The sequence below is a fragment of the Balaenoptera physalus genome (genome assembly GCF_965194825.1).
Source record: "Balaenoptera physalus genome assembly, chromosome: 15".
In the NCBI taxonomy this organism is placed as follows: Eukaryota; Metazoa; Chordata; class Mammalia; order Artiodactyla; family Balaenopteridae; genus Balaenoptera; species Balaenoptera physalus.
The window spans coordinates 32,228,713-32,249,342 of NC_138894.1; the positions used below are offsets into that span (position 1 = coordinate 32,228,713).

At 41.8% G+C, this 20,630-nt stretch overlaps 1 protein-coding gene and 2 pseudogenes across 3 annotated transcripts in view; 1 reads left to right on the forward strand and 2 right to left on the reverse strand.

The window, feature by feature from the left end:
• Window positions 1–8,733: 8,733 nt before the first annotated feature.
• The window catches only part of LOC309643963 (RNA/RNP complex-1-interacting phosphatase-like), a 162,886-nt gene continuing 150,989 nt past the window's right edge, over window positions 8,734–20,630 (forward strand). Inside the window, exon 1 of the transcript XR_014254161.1 lies at window positions 8,734–9,641. The gene's annotated coding sequence lies outside the window, so the exon portion shown is untranslated. The remainder of the gene's footprint in view (window positions 9,642–20,630) is intronic.
• Window positions 13,242–15,387, reverse strand: LOC309643947 (uncharacterized protein C2orf78 pseudogene; annotated as a pseudogene). Its single transcript has one exon. The product of its transcript is annotated as an uncharacterized protein C2orf78 pseudogene (transcript).
• On the reverse strand, window positions 16,083–20,567 carry LOC309643456 (uncharacterized protein C2orf78 pseudogene; annotated as a pseudogene). Its single transcript has 2 exons — window positions 20,561–20,567; window positions 16,083–17,391 (listed from the first exon to the last, which is right to left on the reverse strand). The product of its transcript is annotated as an uncharacterized protein C2orf78 pseudogene (transcript).

Here is a 20,630-nt window from a genome sequence, read left to right on the forward strand (position 1 = left end):
AATCAGTTACACATATACATATGTTCCCATATCTCTTCCCTCTTGCATCTCCCTCCCTCCCACCCTCCCTATCACACCCCTCTAGGTGGGCACAAAGCACCGAGCTGATCTCCCTGTGCTGTGCAGTTGCTTCCCACTAGCTATCTATTTTACATTTGGTAGTGTATATATATCCATGCCACTCTCTCACTTTGTCACAGCTTACCCTTCCCCCTCCCCATATCCTCAAGTCCATTCTCTAGTAGGTCTGTGTCTTTATTCCCGTCTCGCCACTAGGTTCTTCATGACCTTTTTTTTTTTTTTCTCTTAGATTCCATATATATGTGTTAGCATACTGTATTTGTTTTTCTCTTTCTGACTTACTTCACTCTGTATGACAGACTCTGACTCCATCCACCTCACTACAAATAACTCCATTTCGTTTCTTTTTATGGCTGAGTAATATTCCATTGTATATATGTGCCACATCTTCTTTATCCATTCACCTGATGATGGACACTTAGATTGCTTCCATGTCCTGGCTACTGTAAATAGAGCTGCAATGAACATTTTGGTACATGACTCTTTTGGAATTATGGCTTTCTCAGGGTATACGCCCTGTAGTGGGATTGCTGGGTCATATGCTAGTTCTATTTTTAGTTTTTTAAGGAACCTCCATACTGTACTCCATAGTGGCTGTATCAATTTACATTCCCACCAACAGTGCAAGAGTGTTCCGTTTTCTCCACACCCTGTCCAGCATTTATTGTTTCTAGATTTTTTGATGATGGCCATTCTGACCGGTGTGAGATGATATCTCATTGTAGTTTTGATTTGCATTTCTCTAATGATTAATGATGTTGAGCATTCTTTCATGTGTCTGTAGGCCATCTGTATATCTTCTTTGGAGAAATGTCTATTTAGGTCTTCGGCCCATTTTTGGATTGGGTTGTTTGTTTTTTTGTTATTGAGCTGCATGAGCTGCTTGTAAATTTTGGAGATTAATCCTTTGTCAGTTGTTTCATTTGCAAATATTTTCTCCCATTCTGAGGGTTGTCTTTTCGTCTTGTTTATGGTTTCCTTTGCTGTGCAAAAGCTTTTAAGTTTCATTAGGTCCCATTTATTTATTTGTGTTTTTATTTCCATTTCTCTAGGAGCTGGGTCAAAAAGGATCTTGCTGTGATTTATGTCATAGAGTGTTCTGCCTATGTTTTCCTCTAAGAGTTTGATAGTGTCTGGCCCTACATTTAGGTCTTTAATCCATTTTGAGTTTATTTTTGTGTATGGTGTTAGGGAGTGTTCTAATTTCATACTTTTGCGTGTAGCTGTCCAGTTTTCCCAGCACCACTTATTGAAGAGGCTGTCTTTTCTCCACTGTATATGCTTGCCTCCTTTATCAAAGATAAGGTGACCATATGTGTGTGGGTTTATCTCTGGGCTTTCTATCCTGTTCCACTGATCTACGTTTCTGTTTTTGTGCCAGTACCATGCTGTCTTGATTACTGTAGCTTTGTAGTATAGTCTGAAGTCAGGGAGCCTGATTCCTCCAGCTCCATTTTTCTTTCTCAAGATTGCTTTGGCTATTCAGGGTCTTTTGTGTTTCCATACAAATTGTGAAATTTTTTGTTCTAGTTCTGTGAAAAATGCCAGTGGTAGTTTGATAGGGATTGCATTGAATCTGTAGATTGCTTTAGGTAATAGAGTCATTTTCACAATGTTGATTCTTCCAATCCAAGAACATGGTATATCTCTCCATCTATTTGTATCATCTTTAATTTCTTTCATCAGTGTTGTATAATTTTCTGCATACAGATCTTTTGTCTCCTTAGGTAGGTTTATTCCTAGATATCTTATTGTTTTTGTTGCAATGGTAAATGGGAGTGTTTTCTTAATTTCACTTTCAGGTTTTTCATCATTAGTGTATAGGAATGCAAGAGATTTCTGTGCATTAATTTTGTATCCTGCTACTTTACCAAATTCATTGATTAGCTCTAGGAGTTTTCTGGTAGCGTCTTTAGGATTCTCTATGTATAGTATCATATCATCTGCAAACAGTGACAGCTTTACTTCTTCTTTTCCGATTTGGATTCCTTTTATTTCTTTTTCTTCTCTGATTGCTGTGGCTAACACTTCCAAAACTATGTTGAATAATAGTGGTGAGAGTGGGCAACCTTGTCTTGTTCCTGATCTTAGTGGAAATGGTTTCAGTTTTCACCATTGAGGACGATGTTGGCTGTTGGTTTGTCATATATGGCCTTTATTATGTTGAGGAAAGTTCCCTCTATGCCTACTTTCTGCAGGGCTTTTATCATAAACGGGTGTTGAATTTTGTCAAAAGCTTTCTCTGCATCTATTGAGATGATCATATGGTTTTTCTCCTTCAATTTGTTAATATGGTGTATCACGTTGATTGATTTGCGTATATTGAAGAATCCTTGCATTCCTGGAATAAACCCCACTTGATCATGGTGTATGATCCTTTCAATGTGCTGTTGGATTCTGTTTGCTAGTATTTTGTTGAGGATTTTTGCATCTATGTTCATCAGTGATATTGGCCTGTAGTGTTCTTTCTTTGTGACATCTTTGTCTGATTTTGGTATCAGGGTGATGGTGGCCTTGTAGAATGATTTGGGGAGTGGTCCTCCCTCTGCAATATTTTGGAAGAGTTTGAGAAGGACAGGTGTTAGCTGTTCTCTGTATGTTTGATAGAATTCTCCTGTGAAGCCATCTGGTCCTGGGCTTTTGTTTGTTGGAAGATTGTTAATCACAGTTTCAATTTCAGTGCTTGTGATTGGTCTATTCATATTTTCTATTTCTTCCTGGTTCAGTCTCAGCAGGTTGTGCATTTCTAAGAATTTGTCCATTTCTTCCAGGTTGTCCATTTTATTGGCATAGAGTTGCTTGTAGTAATCTCTCATGATTCTTTGTATTTCTGCAGTGTCAGTTGTTACTTCTCCTTTTTTCATTTCTAATTCTATTGATTTGAGTGTTCTCCCTTTTTTTCTTGATGAGTCTGGCTAATGGTTTATTAATTTTGTTTATCTTCTCAAAGAACCAGCTTTTAGTTTTATTGATCTTTGCTATTGTTTCCTTCATTTCTTTTTCATTTATTTCTGATCTGATCTTTATGATTTCTTTCCTTCTGCTAACTTTGGGGTTTTTTGTTCTTCTTTCTCTAATTGCTTTAGGTGCAAGGTTAGGTTGTTTATACGAGATGTTTCCTGTTTCTTGAGGTAGGCTTGTATTGCTATAAACTTCCCTCTTAGAACTGCTTTTGCTGCATCCCATAGGTTTTGGATCATAGTGTCTCCATTGTCATTTGTTTCTAGATATTTTTTGATTTCCCCTTTGATTTCTTCAGTGATCACTTCATTATTAAGTAGTGTATTGGGTAGCCTCCATGTGTTTGTATTTTTTACAGATCTTTTCCTGTAATTGATATCTAGTCTCATAGCGTTGTGGTTGGAAAAGATACTTGATACGATTTCAATTTTCTTAAATTTACCAAGGCTTCATTTGTGACCCAAGATATGATCTATCCTGGAGAATGTTCCATGAGCACTTGAGAAAAATGTGTATTCTGTTGTTTTTGGGTGGAATGTCCTATAAATATCAATTAAGTCCATCTTGTTCGATGTATCATTTAAAGCTTGTGTTTCCTTATTTATTTTCATTTTGGATGATCTGTCCATTGGTGAAAGTGGGGTGTTTAAGTCCCCTACTATGATTGTGTTACTGTCTATTTCCCCTTTTATGGCTGTTAGTATTTGCCTTATGTATTGAGGTGCTCCTATGTTGGGTGCATAAATATTTACAATTGTTATATCTTCTTCTTGAATCGATCCCTTGATCATTATATAGTGTCCTTCTTTGTCTCTTGTAATAGTCTTTATTTTAAAGTCATTTTGTCTGATATGAGAATTGCTACTCCAGCTTTCTTTTGATTTCCATTTGCATGGAATATCTTTTTCCATCCCCTCACTTTCAGTCTGTATGTGTCCCTAGGTCTGAAGTGGGTCTCTTGTAGACAGCATATATACGGGTCTTGTTTTTGTATCCATTCAGCCAGTCTGTGTCTTTTGGTGGGAGCATTTAATCCATTTACATTTAAGGGAATTATCGATATGTATGTTCCTATTCCCATTTTCTTAAATGTTTTGGGTTTGTTATTGTAGGTGTTTTCCTTCTCTTGTGTTTCTTGCCTAGAGAAGTTCCTTTAGCATTTGTTGTAAAGCTGGTTTGGTGGTGCTGAATTCTCTTGACTTTTGCTTGTCTGTAAAGGTTTTAATTTCTCCATCAAATCTGAATGAGATCCTTGCTGGGTAGAGTAATCTTGGTTGTAGGTTTTTCTCCTTCATCACTTTAAGTATATCCTGCCACTCCCTTCTGGCTTGCAGAGTTTCTGCTGAAAAATCAGCTGTTAACCTTATGGGGATTCCCTTGTGTGTTATTTGTTGTTTTTCCCTTGCTGCTTTTAATATGTTTTCTTTATATTTAATTTTTGATAGTTTGATTAATATGTCTTGGCATGTTTCTCCTTGGATTTATCCTGTATGGGACTCTCTGTGCTTCCAGGACTTGATTAACGTTTTCCTTTCCCATATTAGGGAAGTTTTCAAGTATAATCTCTTCAAATATTTTCTCAGTCCCTTTCTTTTTCTCTTTTTCTTCTGGGACCCCTATAATACGAATGTTGGTGCATTTAATGTTGTCCCAGAGGTCTCTGAGACTGTCCTCAGTTCTTTTCATTCTTTATTCTTTATTCTGCTCTGCAGTAGTTATTTCCACTATTTTATCTTCCAGGTCACTTATCCGTTCTTCTGCCTCAGTTATTCTGCTATTGATCCCTTCTAGAGTATTTTTAACTTCATTTATTGTGTTGTTCATTGTTGCTTGGTTCCTCTTTAGTTCTTCTACATCCTTGTTAAATGTTTCTTGCATTTTCTCTATTCTATTTCCAAGATTTTGGATCATCTTTACTATCATTATTCTGAATTCTTTTTCAGGTAGACTGCCTACTTCCTCTTCATTTGTTAGGTGTGGTGGGTTTTTACCTTGCTCCTTCATCTGCTGTGTGTTTTTCTGTCTTCTCATTTTGCTTACCTTACTGTGTTTGGGGTCTCCTTTCCACAGGCTGCAGGTTCATAGTTCCTGTTGTTTCTGGTATCTGTCCACAGTGGCTAAGGTTGGTTCAGTGGGCTGTGTAGGCTTCCTGGTGGAGGGGACTAGTGCCTGTGTTCTGGTGGATGAGGCTGGATCTTGTCTTTCTGGTGGGCAGGTCCACGTCTGGTGGTGTGTTTTGGGGTGTCTGTGTCCTTATTATGATTTTAGGCAGCCTCTCTGCTAATGGATGGGGCTGTGTTCCTGTCTTGCTAGTTGTTTGGCATAGGGTGTCCAGCACTGTAGCTTGCTGGTCATTGAGTGAAGCTGGGTCTTGGTCTTGAGATGGAGATCTCTGGGAGATTTTCGCTGTTTGGTATTACGTGGAGCTGGGAGGTCTCTTGTGGACCAGTGTCCTGAAGTTGGCTCTCCCACCTCAGAGGCACAACCCTGATGCCTGTCTGAAGCACCAAGAGCCTTTCATCCACACGGCTCTTATAGAGCTTACATTCTGGTGTGGTGAGACAAACAATAAAAAGTAAACATAGTCTGTTAGAAGGAGGTCGGTGCTGGGTAGTTTTCCTGTTCCTCTCCTGCTCTCCAGACCTGTGCTGTCCAAAATGCTGGCCACAAGTCACCTGTGCACCTTTTTTCTTTCCTCAGTGCTTCGTCTCGTTTCACTTGCTCATAGGGTGCCACGTGCAGAGGCCTCGCTGCCAGCGCTTCAGACCAGAGTTCCTCTTGTGAAACGGCTGCGCCCAACACTCTGTTTTGTTTTTTAAAGATATATCATGCGAGCACAATATTTATTTATTTATTTATTTATTTATTTATTTATTGGCTGCACTGGTTCTTCGTTGTGGCGTGCGGGCTTCTCTAGTTGTGATGCGTCCGCTCCAGAGCATGTGGGCTCAGTAGTTGAGGTGGGGGTTTAGTTGCTCCGCAGCATGTGGGATCTTAGTTCCCTGACCAGGGATCGAACCTGTGTCCCCTGCATTGGAAGGCAGATTCTTAACCACTGGACCACCAGGGAAGTCCCAGGAAAATGAGTTTTTTATGTATGCTTGTAAAGGTTTTAAATGTGTGTGTATTATTACAATTAATGCTTAAATTTGTACATAAGCAGTCAATTTTATTTTAGACGTATTTTCTTCCTTTGTTACCTGCTAGTTAGCTGTGAGTTATATGATTTATTCCTAACAGCTGAGAGCCTTTCTTTTTAGGTAAGAGTGCCATTCTCAAGGTTGAAAATTTCAACAAGAGTTAAATGAGAAAAGAAACTTTAAGACTATTTGAGTTGTACAGTTTGGGTTGAGGGATTTTATCATTTTATATTTGGTTTACATATTTATTTGCAAGAATATTGCTGTATGAGTAACCACTATAACTTTGATTGCAAGATAAAGAATTGCATACCGCTGTATTTATACTCCTTGAAAAACATTCATTCATTCATTCATTTATTCAATCAACAACTATTTATTGAGTACCTACTTTGTGCCAAACACTGTTCAAGGCATTGGGCATATATTAGCCAACAAAACAGACAAAAAACCCCACAACTCTGCCCTCAAGGATCTTATATTCTAGTAATGGGTGAGGGAATGATGGATTACAAGGAATTATGTGATAAATAAGTAAATTACATAGTATATTAGAAGATTCTAAATACCATGGGAGAAGTGGGCTCTGTAAAGGGAATCAGATTGAAGGAAAGGAGAAGTGCAGGGGGGCAGTTGTAATTTCAGGTAGTGTAGTCAGGTAAACCCTCATTGGAAAGATTTGAGTAAAGATTTGGAGATAACAGCAGGCAGGGAACGGCAAGTACAAAGGTCCTGAGCCAGGAGCTTTCTGGTGTATTTAAGGACCAGCAAGGGCTGAGCTTGATGGGAGTGGAATGAGTGACAGGGAACATAGCAGTAGATCATGTACAGCAGGGCTCAGCAAACTACTTGTCTTTGCAAATGAAGTTTTATTGGAACACAGCAATGCCCATTCATTTACATATTTTCTATGGCTGCTTTCATGCTACCACTACAGAGTTGAATAGTTGAGACAAAGACAATCTGGCCCACAGAGACTAACATTTTTACTGTCTGGCTGTTTATTTGTTGACCCCCGATGTAGGTAGGGCCACGTAGGCCATTGCAGGGACATTGGCTTTGACACTGAGAAAAATGAGAAGCCGTGGGAGGGTTCAAGCAGAAGAAGGACAGGATCTGACTAATGTTTTGAAAGGATCATTACAGTGGCTGTGTTGACAAATTTTAGGCAGGCAAGGGTGGGAATAGGAAAGCCAGTCAGGACTGTGGTTCACAAGGTACACTGGGGCGCCCCCCAGGACACCACATAAATTCACCAGCCTGTAGCAGGATATTTAAACTTTTTGAAGGATTCACAGCAATATTTGACATCTGTTAGATACCATGTGAGCTTCTAGCTGGTAGGTAGTTCACAGTTTCAACATTAGGTCGTGCTATATTCCTTTCAATGCCGTCATATGATTGTGAACCTGGGATTTTGGCAGTAGTTGTAACAAAAGGCAAGTACTACTTGAAGATCAGTGTGGAGCAGGAAATGAGGCTGGCAGCATCCAATTTAATTCTAAGGTTTGAGATGTTGTACAGTGCCCAACAGTCCCCCACATTCCATTAGCAAGTAATTGTGGTTATTTCAGAGTGAAATAAAAATATTTTTCTTTTAATTCACATGTATTATTTTTCAAATGTCTACCTAGTTGTTGGAGCATTGTATTATTGTGCAATGGAGCATTTTTCCTGTGGCTGCTCTAACAAATCACCACAACTGGTGGCTTTAAAAAGCAGAAATTTATTTTTTCACAGTTCTGGAGGCCAGAAGTCTGAAATCAATAACACTGGGACAAAATTAAGGTGTCAGTAGGATTTACACTCCCTTCAGAGTCTCTTGAGGGAGCTTTCATTCCTTGCTTCTGCCAGCCTCTGGTGGTTGCTGGCATTGCAACACTCCAGTCTTTGCTTCCATGGTCACTTTGCCTTTCCGTCTTCTGTCTCTATCAAATTTCTTTCTGCCTCCATTTTGTAAGACGCATATGATTACATTTAGGGCTCACCCTGATAATCCAGGATAACCTCCCCATCCTAACGAGGGTAGTGCAAATGAGGCTCTGCTTCGGGAAACTGAAAATTACAGGGCCCCCACATTTCAAATAATTATGGCAAATGATGGAGCAGAATTTCAGAAAGATGGAGGCAGTTGCACAGTTTTTGAATCTCACCAAACCATCTCATGGAACTAGATCAACCAAAACAAAGTGCCCATGGGTAGCACTTATCGAGAAACTAGAAACCCCAAAACAAAAGGGTGTGTCAGACCACCACCAACACAGACCTGCCTGGTCCCAGCATCTGCACCAAAGGAAGTGGCAGACAGGAGCAAGCATCCGATGGACATGAAGACAGGAGTCCTTCAAAATGCCAGCAGGTATTCATTGGAAAGCACTGTGGGCCAATTTGAGAACAGCAGCTGACTGGGAGAGATTTTACCAAACTCTAATGTGAGTAAGGACCCGGGGCCCAGAAGAATCTGAAGGGCTGGAGCAGTCTAGCCCTTCTACATCTTCAAACTGAGCAGCCAGAGCTCCTTTCCAGGATGTGACCCACACAGAAGAGAAACTTCTGGGAGGAAAAACAGGCACAGAGGGAAATGTCTTGATAAAAGTCAGGGATGGCAGCAGAGCCAGGAAACCTCCGAAAGTAAGCCACTATGTTTTTGAATACTACACTAAAAAAACAGACAAACAGAAATTCTGTGAAGTTAGAAAAGCGATTCTCAATCACACCTCCTTTTTCTTTTTTTAATATATTTTTTAAAAAATTTATTTATTTATTTGGTTGTGCTGGGTCTTAGTTGCAGCAGGCAGGCTCCTAAGTTGCAGCTCCTTAGTTGTGGCACGTGAACTCTTAGTTGCGGCATGCATGTGAGATCTAGTTCCCTGACCAGGGATCGAACCCGGGGCACCCTGCTTTGGGAGCGTGGAGTCTTATCCACTGCACCACTAAGGAACTCCCTTTTTCTTTCTTCCTTCCTTCTTTCCTTCTTTCCTTCCTTCCTTCCTTCCTTCCTTTAAAGCTCCAGTCATTTAAAATACATGACTTCTTACTGAAAATCTCCAGTTCATATAACCAAGGGGTTTATAACTTCTCCTTTAAAAGTTATATTCCTGGGACTTCCCTGGGGGCCCAGTGGTTGAGACTCTGCGCTTCCAATGCAGTAGGCATGGGTTCAGTCCCTGGTTGGGGAGCTAAGATCCCACATGCTGCGCAGCCAAAGAAAGTGTTTTCAAAAGTTATATTCCTGTATTATTGAATTTAGTGGTTTAGATTTTGTTTTAATGTTTAGAAGATTTCAATTTCTTTACCAGGAACAAACAAAACATAATGTAAAACTAGTTTTCCAGAAACTATTTCCATCATTCTCTTCTTCCCTTTCTCCTGCAGACTGGTGTTTTATCTTTACAAGTTCTCTGTCATTCCATAAGAAAGCTGCTCGTCTTCTGGTTTCATAAGAGATGGTGAACAGTGGTAAAATATCCAGTTGACCAAAATTTCTGGAGTACACTTCAGGGAGCAAATGATGGGGTGGGATGTTGGGGCAGAGTGAGAGATACAGATTCTGGTGAGAGTGAGAGTCATGCACAAAAATTACTGGGCTGTGGTGAAGGGAGAACAAAACTAAATCAGGTTCCTGCTGGTGGACAGGAAGCCAAAATGAAGAAGAATGGTGCGTAGCTGGGCAGTGTAATTAGGCCCCTAAGTGCTGTGTCTTCTGATAGTAATTATGAACAGAAACCAAATAACAGTTACTAATAACATGGAGGTGACCAATCCTTGAGAGCTGAGGCAGAGAGAAGAAAAGATGGCATTATATCTTGTCTCTGGTTCCTTGAGTTTCCCAGGCTGGTTTGTGACCAATCTTGGGTGAAATCATAACTAAATCGTTTCTGCTAAGGTGATCAGCTTTCGTGGGGTCCTTTCTCTGCACTCTGTCCAATGATAAAGCCCACTGGTTTATGCTTCCTGGAAAACAGTTATTCCAAAGCAGTATAAGTGAAGCATTGATGAAACAGCCATGAAGAACATGTTTCCACATGGCCTCGCACCACCTTTTCAAAGTGCTGTAAAACTTTTTTCATCCAAAAATCAGTAACAGAAAAGGATTGGGATCAAATCTCGTACAGAGGTAGTGTAAGAAAAAAGAGAATAAGGAGCAGAATAGCATGTCTTCAGACAATAAAATCAAGTTGGAAAAGACAGGTCCACAAAACAGATCAAAACTGTAACCTATTATTTCAAAGTAGGCTAAAAGATGTTAGGAAAAACAATGCGAAAGATGAAAGAACATGGATCGAGGAGGGAATGGGAAGTTATTGTTTAGTGGCTATAGAGTCTCTGTTTGGGATGGTGAAAAAGTTCTGGAAATGGTAAATGCTGATAAATGCCACCTATGGGTGTTTGGTTTTAGTTGATCTTCTTCCATGAAAGGGTTTGGAGAGATTCAGAAACTATGCTGCTGCCTCCATCTTTCTGATGTCCTGCTCAATCTTTTGACATAATTATTTTGAATTTGCACAGTGGTGATGGTTGCACAGCATTGTGGATGTATTTAATGTCACTGAATTGTATACTTGAAAATGGTTGAAATAATAAATTTTGTTTTATGTATATTTTACCATAATAAAAAAAAAGATGAAAGAACAGCATAAACCAGAATTAGGTAAGATGATAGAACTCAGGACAGAATCCAAAATAAAAGAAAAAAATTTCAGAAATGAAGACTAAGTTTAAAATAGTACAAGAGTGGGGACTTCCCTGGTTGTCCAGTGGTTAAGAATCCGCCTTCCAATGCAGGAGATGCAGGTTCGGTCCCTGGTTGGGGAACTGAGATCCCACATGCTGCAGGGCAACTAAGCCCGCACGCCGCAACTACTGAGACCACGTGCTCTGAAGCCCACGCGCCACAACTAGAGAGCCCAGGAGCCGCAAGGAAGAGCCCACGCACTGCTGCAACTAATACCCAACACCGCCAAAAATAAATAAATTAATTAATTAAATAAATTAAATAAAATAATACAAGTGAATGAACATAATGGATAATGCCTTAAGAGAAACAAACAAGAAAAGGAAAAAAATTTTAAATCAAAAAGAAGATAAAAAGAATTTTAGAGAAATGGCAAAAATAAAAGATAGGCAAAGAAGAGTCATGACAGCTCTGAAAAGAGTAATATAAATACGCATAGGAATCTCTTATACCATAAAAGTGACATTTCAAATCAGTGGGACAGATTAGTCAATAAATTGTGATACATAAACGTTGGGGTGTAAATATTTCTCTGGAAGGATCCACAGCACGGCCAAAGCAGACGTCTCTGAGGAGGGAAATGTGTGGCTGGGGAACGTGGGGAAAAGGGTTACTTTTCTTTGAATACCCTTGTGTACCTTTTCTAGTGTTCTGTCATGTGAATCTATTACCTCTGAAGTTTGCCTGAGTTCAAACCCCAGTTCCCCCAATTGCTAGCTCTTAATCTTGGGCAAACTCTTCACACTCTCCAAGCCTCTTTATCTGTGAAATAAGGTCAGTAACTTAGCCTGGTGCTGCCTGTCACAGAATAAACTCTCAAAAAATGGGCATTATTAGTGAAAAAAACCCAAATGCCCATCAATGGATGAATGGATTTTTTAAATGTGGTGTATATGTGAAATATTATACAGTCATAAAAAGGAATGAAGTACTGACACATGCTACGACATGGACGAACTTGAAAACATTATGCTAAGTGAAAGAAGCCAGACACAGTGGTCACATTTGTATTATTTCATGAAATGTCCAGAAAAGGCAAAACCATAGCGACAGAAAGCAAGTTAATGGTTACAGCGACTGAAGGAGGAGGGGATGAAGAGTGCCTGCTGATGCTTAAGGGGGCTTCTTTTTGGGTGATGAAAATGTGATGTGTTAGATGACGGTGATGGTTGCATAGGCTTGTGAATGTATGAAATGACACTGAATTTTCAGTTTCAAAAGGTGAATTTTATGGCATGTGAATGACATCTCAAAAAAATAATTTTGAAAATGAAAATTGCCAGTTTTCCCATAGTGACTATCCACTGTCTCCATCTCTCCCTTCTCCCCACTGCATTCCTTTTCATGCCCACCCCTGCCGCTCTCTCCCATCGTCACTCCCTCGAGCTGCCCCACGAGGCCTCCCCAGGGAGCCTCTGAACCCCTGGGCGCCTGCGTCCTGTGGCTGTTGGAGCTGCTGCCCAGTGCGCGTGCCCCCACCACTCTCACCCGTGAGAGTGGACGCTTCCGTCGGATTTTTCTCGTGTGTTTCAGTTGATGGTGATGTTCACAGAAGGCGGCACGCGCCCTGGTCAATGGAGGAAGCCCCTCAAGTTAATATTTAGGCGCGTGCAGAAGTTTGATCTCGTCCACCAGTAACCTCAGGATGCTGTGCTCTGAAAGCCAAGTTGGCCGCCTACGGGCATCTGCAAATACAGAGGATTTCAGAGGCATTTGGGCCTCAAATTGAGGCCTTGTACCTCCACATGGGATGTGACCTCAGCCCTTTGCTGCACCTCTGTAAATGAAGTGGCACAGGAATACTGGCCTTGCCTGTCATTGCCAGGATTAACTGAATAGTGCATTGGCTGCCCTCGAGCTTAGGTGTTGAATACATGGTGATTTACATACCAGGCCCTATTCGTGGGCCTCCTGATGCAGCAGTTCCCTTGGCTCTGCCCCTGTTGTCAGCTGCCCCTAGGATAACTCTGAGCCCTAGCCACTTCTCTGGTAGATTTCCCTTTTCCCCCACTATAATCACACCTGAATAAGGCAACTCAAACCTTTCAGAGATGTGTCCTGAACCTCTTGTTTTCTGAAATACCTATCTGGTGGTTGTGAGACTTAAGGCCAACCTCCCCAAGAGACTTTTTCTATTTCTCCTAGTAAACCTAGACTCATCTTCTGTCATCTTCAACTCTACTCCAATTGTGTTCTTTCAACCCAGACCTCTGACCCTGCTTTTTACTTCTGCCATTTCATCCTCACTCCTGCTTCCTTTCCTAAATCCATACATCTCTTTTGGCCTTCCTAGCCCTGGGCCAAGTTCCTTCCTCTTTCCTCAGTTTTTACCCCTTTCCTTCATTCTCCCATCCAACTTTCAGTCCTTCCTTTCTCACGCCCCAGTTAGCAGCATCTCAAAATTCTTAAGGTTTATTACTCATCTATTAATTCTATTCCATTTACTTATTCAGTTCTATACCTATCTTACCTATGTATGGAAGAACAGCTGGTAGCCAAGGTGGCACCAAGAATCCTAGCAGCTCTCACTTGACATATCCATAGTAGTCAGCAATTTCCATTTCTTTGTCCCTCTGGGTGAAAAATTGCAGCTTCCCCGAAGAGGTGTATCTGGCAGCATTCTCCCGTTGTTGTTGAGCCCGCCTCTTCATGGCCTCTCGCTCTGGCCTCTGCTCTTGTTCGATGGGCTTTGACATGACTGGCTCAGGCACGTTGGGTTCCCTCCATGGAACTCGTTGCTTGCTGAAGTCTTGGAGTAGAAGTTGGGTTTGGAGCTTGGGTGGGGACTGGCGCTTAGTCACAGCAGGGGGAACAGGCTCACGCTGGAGAGAAGCGCCAGATGAAGTTTTGTAGGGTGCAGGCCTAGGAGCAGCAGGCTGAGGGACACGAGGCTGGGTATGGTTGGTCCAAGCCGGTTGGGTTGGGTTGGCCACAGTTGGCTGAGCTGGTTTGGCGGGACCTGGCAAAGAGGCAGGAGCTGGCTGGGATGAATTGACTGCAGCAGGTTGAGCTGAGTCAGTAGAACCAGGCTGGGCACGGTAAGCCACAGCAGGCCGATGTGAGGCCAGAGACTGTGGCCTCCGAGGAGCGGGTCGAGCTTGAGGCTTGTCCCAGGCAGAAAAAGGCAGAGGTATCAACTTGACCTTCCCAGGAGGAGGCCGCTCACACTGGGATGGAGATGGACACTCTGTTTCAGCACTGCTGTCTGGTTTCTGGGCTTGGACTTGCGTTTTCTCAGGCCTCTTACCCTCACGTGGGGTATGCCGCCGTGGCTGGATCGCTGGGGGTGGCTGGGGGTCTTTGGGGTTGCTTGAATTTCCCAAGAGCCGACAGGAAGAGAGCCCAGTTTTCGTCTCATTCTTCTTCCCCAGCGCATGAAGAACCTTCACAGACTCCAGCATGCGCACGCCAAGGGAGGTTCGAGGCTTTTGAAAGCTCTCTTGGCGAAGCTCAGTTTGGTGTTCCTTTCGCTTCGTGTTGGGGATTGCTGGCTTGTCTTCTGCCTTGACTTTGTTCCCTGACTGCTTGTTCTCTTCAGCCTTGTTTCTTCCTCTGGTCCTTTTGGTCTTTTCCTGCCCATGGCTCTCAGTTTTGCTGATCTTTCCGGATGCAGCTTTCTGAGGTTTGCCTTGAGAGTGCTTGGCCGTGTTCGCAGGAGCCCTGTCACTGACTGCAGCAGTGCATATAACCGCTTCTCCCCCTAACAGGCACTCTGGATCCTTTGGCTGGATTTTGGCCTTGGGAGCACCACTGATAGGCTCAGAGGCTTTCTGTTTGTTCTTCCTGGGTTGATCAGAGGGAACCTTTACGACACTTGGCTTTTCCTGCACCTGATTCACCTTAATGGCTCTGGTGTCTTCAGCTTTGATCACGTTGGGACCTTGGGATCGATCAAGATCTTTCCAAGAATTAAAGAGCTGGGGAAGGTGAATATCCTCCGCCAGTGTAGTAATGTCTGCAAGACCACTGCTAGGTTCAGTCCCATTTTCAAGTGTCCCTAGGTCCTGACGACTCAGGCTGTTCTCTCCCAGATCAGCATTTTCAGAACCAGGCTGCTCCTCTTGGCTGAGGGGATCGGTGCAGGCCAGCGGCTGGGGAATATCAGGGATTCCTAAAGGGAGTAGTGGAGGATCTTGGTTTTCTATTGGGATCTGGTAGGCCTCCAGAGGCTTTGACAGCTTGGTTTTGATATCCTCCACGTTCTTACTCTCTGTTTGTCCCTGGCTTGGAGCTGGAGGCAGGGCCAGGAGACGCCTGGCACTCTGGACTGGAGCTGTCACTGAAATGTCCCCAAGTTCAGATGGTGGGTTACTCTCAAGTATGTGACTGTTTCTGCTACTGCAGGACTTGGGGAGTTCTTGAGTTTGTGTCACACAAAACGTCTGGCTTGGAGGTTGCAATCCCAGGGAATTTTTCATCACCAGGGAAGTCTCCATCACTACAAAGGGATCAAGGTTGAAGTCAGTCCCGGGTAAGTGAGATGCTCCCCCTAAACACCAACACAGCAGTCATGTACCTTTCAAGGGGTTCAGGGGCAAGATGGGCAAGGCATTTCTACTAACTCTTCTTAAGGATCATGGACAGTGCCCTATGCTACGAGGTAAGCGGTGACTGTTGTAATGCTTAACTGGTGATCATTTCATGTCACTGATCCTTGGCTCTCTTTGTATCTCATAGGACTGTTGTAAGTCCAATACAAAATGAGTCTTCTTTTTAAAAAACTGAAATGTTTTACAAAGCCTAGCCTTCTCATATAGAGTCCTTTCAATTCTCCCCACTTTCCCGAGAGGCTAAGAACACTTCACACCATGAACTAGGAGGGGGGTAGAGCCCTTTCTGATGAAATACAGAAACAAAGACAGAGTCTTAGCCTGCTTGCTCTCTGGACAGGCTCTCGGACCACAAGGGCTTAAATCCTGGTATAAATTAAGGAAGTGAGGACAGTTCAACTGGCACTCTCATAACAAGAGTTCTGAAACACCTTCCAAAGAGACTGTAGCAGTAGACGAGGGAAGGGAGTGCTACAGTGTGGTAGTACAGGGGGAATGCTCGGCTACAGCAGTGAAAAATGTGGTACCTATTGGTGTGCTCTTGGGGTTCTTGTACATGTAGCATAGATGACCTTTACAGTGTCCCTGCCACCTTCCCACCTGCATTAGGTCCTCTTTGTTTTTAAATTTATGTTTATTTATTTATTGTTTGAACTTATTTATTCTACGTATTTATTTTTTTGGCTGCACTGGGTCTTCATTGCTGTGCACGGGCTTTCTCTAGTTGCGGTAGTGGGGGCTACTCTTGGTTGCGGTGTGCGGGCTTCTCATTGCGGTAGCTTCTCTTGTTGTGGAGCATGGGCTTTAGGCGCGTGGGCTTCAGTAGTTGCGGCTCACGGGCTCTAGAATGCAGGCTCAGTAGTTGTGTCATATGGGCTTAGTTGCTCCACGGCATGTGGGATCTTCCCAGACCAAGGCTCGGACCCGTGTCCCCTGCATTGGCAGGCGGATTCTTAACCACTGCGCCACCAGGGAAGCCCTAGTTGTTCTTATATAGAGTCTGAAAACAGAGAGCACTGAGCAAAGGTAGTGGATATTGAAGGCTCAGGATCTAAATTCTACCTGTCTCTACACCACTTCCCAGCTGTAGATTTGACCCCATTTTTGAATGATGACCTCATTCTTCAGCTTTCTTGATGTTTGTACTCACCTTGAAAACTCGTTTCTGGGATGGGTTGAGCAGACACTGGGTAGTAGATTCTAGAGGTGGAAGCTGGTGGTAGGATATTTGTGGGCTGAATCTCCTTTAGTCCCATTCCCATTTCTGGTTGCACAGAGGCCCTACTTCCTGTGTATGACACAGAGCCATAGGATTGCGGGCAGGAGCCAAGTTCTCCATACAGTAAAGACCCCAGTGTGCCTTGGTTATAGTAATATACCTGGCTTCCTTCCTGGTAGGGAAGTGACAGGCTATGTACCTGATTTGGAATGTGAGGTGGTGTTCCCTGAGCAAGGCTGGCAGAAAGTGATGGATATAGACGGACCATCTTATTGGTGTCTGAAGTTTTATCATACTGGGCTGCCATAAACATGGAGGAAGCAACTGTGTGCCGGTCAGTGACTGCCAGAGTAAAGTCTCCAAGTGAAGAAGAATTCTTTTCATTGCTTCCTATGATGTCCCACTCAAGAATACCTGAATAGGAAGGAGCTGAAGTGGAGATCTGGCTGTGGTCAGTAACTCCATATAACATAGTCGTGCTAGAATGTTGGTAAAGGTAGGCACTACCCATGAGTGTCTGGAAAGAGGTACCGGTAGCCGATGCCGAACTGACGGCAGGAGCAGAGACTCTGGAGAAGTTGCAGACACTTCGTGTTAGGGAAGTTGCATTGCTCACTACAGGAAGAGAATGCTGCAGAGTATTTAGAGTTCCAAGTAGAGGTGGATTTTGGAAATTTTCTGTAAGAACAAGAGGGTTATGAAAAACTCAGGGAGGTTGAGAAATTCTCACTTTGTTTGAGGAACAGCATTATCTTAAGGTTCTTGCTATCAGGACACCTCTACTATCAATACTTACTGAGAAACCCAAAATCAGACAGTTAATGATGGCTGTAAGGACTGAGCAGTTTTCCACTCTTCTGTATTAACTGCCTGTGCTCCCATCTTGGGCACAGATGGGCAGAAGAGCCAAGTGGTATGGTTCAGACATTGTTCTCTAGGTTGGAAGCAACCTTTTTCCTGCCCTGTTTTTCCCTTCAGCCTGCACTAATATTGACTTCTATGCCATTTCCTAGACTAGAATCATTTTAGAACTAGGAGGTCCTTAGAGATCTTCTATTTTCACAGTGTCATTTCATGAGTAAGGAAACTGAGGCTCAGAGAGGTCGGGTTGACTTGTTCAAGTTCTCTCATTATGTTAGTATCATTACCAGGTTTCAGAACCTAAGTATCCTGACTTCCTTGCCAGGACTCTACTCTGAGCATGATACTGCCAGAAAGCAGGAGAAATAGAACTTATAATATATGCATTTTTTTGGTCCATTAGAAAACAGTACAGCTATTACCATCGTAATCTTCAGTGTCTCCCTTTGTTTGTGCAGCTCCCACGCTATTACCTAGAGTTCACATATAGCTCAGTCCAACTGGTAAATTTAAAGAGTCATTTTTACCCTCTTAGAGCCTGGCTTCTCATCCTACCTCAAAATGATTACCCGAAAGTGAATTTCTTCCTTTTTTTTTTTTTAACATCTTTATTGGAGTATAATTGCTTTACAATGGTGTGTTAGCTTCCGCCCCATAACAAAGTGAATCAGCTATATATATACATATGTTCCCATATCTCTTCCCTCTTGCGTCCCCCTCCCTCCCACCCTCCCTATTCCACCCCTCTAGGTGGTCACAAACCGCCGAGCTGATCTGATCTCCCTGTGCAATGCGGCTGCTTCCCACTAGCTATCTATTTTACGTTTGGTAGTGTAAAGTGAGAGAGTGGCATGGACATATATACACAACGAAAGTGAATTTCTTAAGTTCTTTTGGAAAGAAAAGAGTTATCTGTTTACTTCAGATTACTCATCTATAAAATGGTTATAACACTACCACCAATAATAATAGCAGTAATAATTAATACATGAATAAACTGATATATTGCATATGATTTATATGGAGGAAGATACAATAAGTTCTAGAAAAACAAAGCAAAATCATGAAAAACATATTACATAACGAAAAAGAAATCCATTGATATTAATGAAAACTGGGGTATGTGGCAAGTATCAAAGCATAATGAATTTACTAACAAATGACATTCTGTACCATACATGCAATATTATGAAGTGAATTTTGCCCACTCTATTTTAGTGGATACTATTAACCAAAAAACACGGTAGAAGGTGATTTTGAATGAATTCCTAGCCAATACATACAGACAGAGAAGATATATCAATAAAAAGCATAACAAGCAACAGAATGCAATAAATGTGAATGTATAGGTAGCCACGATATATATAGACAAGTGTTTCAATGAAAACTGGTACAAAGCAGACAGCAAAATAATAAGTGTAAAAGAATTTCATTATTGTGCTCATTCATGAGCACATCATGCTCATTCATGTTTTTACCCAGCAAGTAACAGGTATTAAGCCTAGTAGAAATATATATTTCAAAGAATTTAACTATATGATAAGCAGAAAGGAAGCTTAAAAAGTATCAAGAAGGTTTTTGTATTTATCCTAGAACTTAGATTAGAATCATCTTCAACATCCAAGAAGATGACATCGCAAAACCTAAAAACACCGTCATCCCTAGAATCCAATTTAAAAAGATCTTCAAATGTAAGAAAATCCAAAGGACTGCACAATATTGTTTTAGATAAATGTGGATTTTTTTTTTTTTTTTTTTTTTGCTGCGCCGCGTGGCCCTGGCCGTGAAAGCACCGAGTCCTAAGCGCTGGACCGCCAGGGAATTCCCTAAATGGGGAATTAGAGATGTGGGGCTTGACTTTTTCTTTTTCTTCTTCGGTAGCTAAGATCTACAAGCGAACGATGGCTGTTGATCAATGTGCTCTCTGTGTTACGAAGGAAATAACTGTAAAAATGAAAAGCAACCTTGCCTTAGAAGCTACATATCACACAAAGGAAATAGTCCTTCTGATTCAGTTTAGAAGATATCATTTAAAATTTTTAATTGGTAAAATGTCTACATAGTTTGAAAATTAGAAAGAATAAAACATTGAAAAGCAGCCCCCTAGATAACCACTTTGGTTTCTTGTTTATAGGAAGCATCATTTCTAAAACGTATTTCTAAAATGTTTATATTCAAAACTGTCAAGTGCCAACTGTATTCAGAGAGGCAATAAAAGAAAGAAAACGGAGTATGACTTTTCTGATAAGCTGCCTTTCCTGGTGATCCCCTGTTCCGGCCTTACTTTCCTTCTTAGTCTGTTAATGTAAGGATTTGTTACCATCAGCTTTGTTTTGCCCTGCTCTGAGCAGATTTCCCTCTGTGCTGTTTCTGCTTTAATTTAAAATCTTTGGTTCCCATCAACATTCCATTGCAAAGTACATTTTTCTTGAGAGCTCCTCTATGCTTTCCCTCTTCATTCTTATATTTTTTCCCATCTCTTGGTTCCTGTTGGCCTGTGCTAATGAAAACAATCCTAAACTTGCTTACGTTTGACTCTGTGCCTCCCTATATAGCCCAGTACTCTCCATCCTCTCTCCCTATTCTCTCTTTTCAACTAGTCGAAATACTAGTGGAGGGAGACCATTAGAGATGAAACATCTTGGTATATATTGCTAGTTTTCTATGTCACCTGCCTCTTCTATGTTTCTGTTGAAACACTCTTGAGAAGTCTCTGATTTCATTTTCTACATGGGTACCCTTTAAGGCTCAATATTAGAAAAGAAACAGATCAGAGTGATCAACCAATGTGGTATCCTAACGTAACAGATAAGGAAAACAACAGGCTTTGTGAGACAGTCAGTGATTTGTCCAAAGTCACACAGATAGTAAACGTCAAAGTCAAAACTGAAATTAGGTCTCCAGACTTCTAGTTCAATACTTTCCCTCATTATTCCATGCTATTTTGAATCTCCTACTCAATTTAGGGGCAAAAGAAATCTAACGCAAAACTTTCAAAAGTTTCTTTTCTTACCTGACATGGTCAGAGAAGAAAAGGAAACATCAACTGCAGGTACAAGGGCTGAGGAGACAACACTAGAGGA